The following is a 3,263-nucleotide window of genomic DNA, read 5'->3' on the forward strand; positions in this document are numbered from 1 at the left end:
TATTTTAAATGCATGGCCATGAACTTGCTGTCGTAATATTTATGATTAGACACTACTAAATTTTTACGTTTTTCAAATTTTAATCACCAATTAGTCGCCTGAACGTGCCAAAATGTTCATCAAAAACTATGAAACTTATAACTTACAGCGCCACTGTAGAGTGAAATAGCACGATTTTTTTCTCTCATACAATTTCGATACAAAAAATGGTGACTTCAGGTGGCCAGACTCTAGGGGGTCTCTAAGCGCATCGACATATCTATATATACTACCACACCAATATCTCACGCACCTATGATGCACAGTTGCACGTTTGTGTCAGTTTTCACAATAAATTCGTCACGATGAAGCGTTTAAATCTACTTCTAAGAACTCGACGTTATTTGTTTGTGCAAATCCACTACGTGGATTACTATTTCGTAAGTACAAGTTGCAAAAAACTTTCGTATCAAGCAACTGTTGTCGCGACTTGATAGCTTGAGACGCCATGTTATACTAACAATAAGAAATGATAAAAAAATATATCAATTTCGAAATTTTTTGTCGTTCTCGGCATAAACTCCATCTCACAGACAAGTATTAATGCGTATACTTTAATCCTTCAAACGCGTTTCCAAATGCAGCCTTAGGTTTAGATACTTAATACGAAAGATTAGTTAGAAAATTTGTACATATATGTGAATGTGATATTGATGTAGTAGTATATAAAGATATGTCACATTTTATTGGTAAATCTCATCGGAATTCGAGCTTTACTTTAGGATCCCCTTAAGAGTTGACAGGAGAGACTATAGAGACCTCTGGTTAAAAACGAATTTCTTTATGCTGAAATTACGACTGAAAATACTGAATGAATCGCATTTTAATTGCGATATTCGTAATCAGAAAAGATTCCTGAAGGTTCATACAAAGCGATTTTTTTTAGAAAAAAGGTAAACTAAAAATTTATTCTGATATTCCACGTACCCGATGTGTATTACAGTGCAATTAAGGTGTAATATACTATATACATAATTTTATTATTAAAAAAATTTCAAAAATTAATTTGGAAAATCCGGCTTTGCCGGATGCTGAAATTACGGCTAAAATATTACATGAATTGCGTTTTAATTGCGATATTCATAATCAGCCTTTATGAAAAAACTCAAAATTTGAGTGATTACATTATTTAGAGTTATTTTAAATGCTGAACTTGAGTATTATTATTCTCATCTTGAGAGTTAACTTGAGTATTACTTTTAAAATTGTTTATACTCTTTAAATTGAGTGTTATTTATTCTATAAAATTAGTTAATTTTATTTTATTGCTGAAGTACGTATTATTGATTTTCATCATATTCCATAATACATATGACAAAATTATAATTGAAAAAAAACCGCTTTCCTCCTTATTTGAGAAATAATTTCTTTATTTTCCTAACTAATCACCCATCCAATCTTGCATCCCATCTAACGGTGCTGAATCTCTGCAATCATATGAGAACTGCTACTTCGATGATCCATAAATTCTTAACATTAATGAATATATAGCTATAACATATCTGGTCAATAGATATTATCAAAAAAAGTTTCACTTTAAATTAAACTTTAATTAAACTCACTTTTAAAATATATTTCTTTCATAAATAAATCTGTAGCGTTCATATTCAACATCTTAACGTTAATATACTCAATTATAAAAATACTCAATTATAAAAACACTCAAGTGATTCTTACACTGAATTTTGAAGACTCTCAAAGGTTTAAGCCGGTTAAGGTTCATTTATTAAGTGTCACATATTTAGAAGTGTTGAGAATAAATTTTAAATGTTTATACCGTATATACTCAAACTTAAGTATGAATAATCATCGCAGTTAGGGGGTGCACATACTCAATCTTTTAATATATACAGTACTGGACAAAATAAATTATACACCTTTAAAGAAATTGAATTTGTTTGTGTAACTATTTTTTAACAAGCAAATAAATTATTGGATACAAGAAAATCAAAGCATTTGAAAGTATTTAAATAAAGAAAATGTGAAATAATTAATTTCTTTGTAAAAAATTTATTTTTCAATATTGATACATTTTACGCTTGATTATCACGATCCGAATGCTTGTTTCCGAGCGTAAAGAACCGTGTTTAAAAATATCTAGTGCACGCTCAAGTGCGATAGCAACATAGGATAAAAAATTCTTTTTCTCTTCGCTTTGTTTTCTTTGTGCATCCCAAACGTGAAAGGCAAGGGGTCTCATGAAAATCAAATATCTCAAAGGAATGAAACGTCTATCACGTCCACGTTCATGGTGAATTATCTTTGAATTGACTAACCAGCAAGATCTGGTTAGTCAATTCAAAGATAATTCAAGAACATTGCAGGTAAAAATCTTGGTTAATTTTCATTGTTTAATTAATTTTCATCGATTCATGCAATATTATATGCTTTGTATTCAAGTTAAGATTTTATACAAATGAATTAAAACGCTAACAAATTGGCAACAATATTATTTATTGCTTTATAAATAATATTAAAAGAACATTCCGTCAGCACAAACGGTTTTTATATTACTATGTTCTATTTTAGACATTTAATTCAAATTTTCTGATAACTTATTGCATTTTTAAGAGGGGATTTATACTCAAACACAACTTTTCTTTTTATTTTTTCTTTCTTTTTTATTCTCTGACTTTTTTCAGACTGAAAAAATGATAAATTTCAGGCCCTGAATTTTCAGTTTTCCAAGAATTTTCCAGAATACATAAAATTGCAGTATAATCCAAGGATATTCAAGAGCCGCTAGATACTATCACGTCGTTCATTTCGAGTAAATTCTGATAAAAAAAATTAAAATCAAACGTACTATTGGTGCGCACGCGCGCCTGTAAGCACACACACAAGTATAATAAAACAGGTTTACTTGCGATTTTTATGCACCTTTTCCATATAAAAATGCGCGCGCAGGAGTATAGAACAGTTACTTTAGGCGAAAATTAGACGGACCTCGGAAAAATTATCATCAGGATGAATTTTTGCACGGACCTTTATTTTTACATAAAATCGAAAAAGAAAAAAGTTTACCATTGTACACAGTGGCCGCTAAGAAAAATAATTAAACAAATAGGGCCCAAATTTCAGTTTTTTGCAAATATCTCGATAAATATCAATTTTACAAGTTTAATTATTTTTCTTAGCGGCCACTCTGTGTGTGTGTGTGAGTGTGTGTGTGTGTGTGTGTGTGTGTGTGTGTGTGTGTGTGTGTGTGTGTGTGTGTGTGTGTG

This window comes from Trachymyrmex septentrionalis, unplaced genomic scaffold (assembly GCF_001594115.1).
Source record: "Trachymyrmex septentrionalis isolate Tsep2-gDNA-1 unplaced genomic scaffold, Tsep1.0 scaffold91, whole genome shotgun sequence".
Taxonomy (NCBI): Eukaryota; Metazoa; Arthropoda; class Insecta; order Hymenoptera; family Formicidae; genus Trachymyrmex; species Trachymyrmex septentrionalis.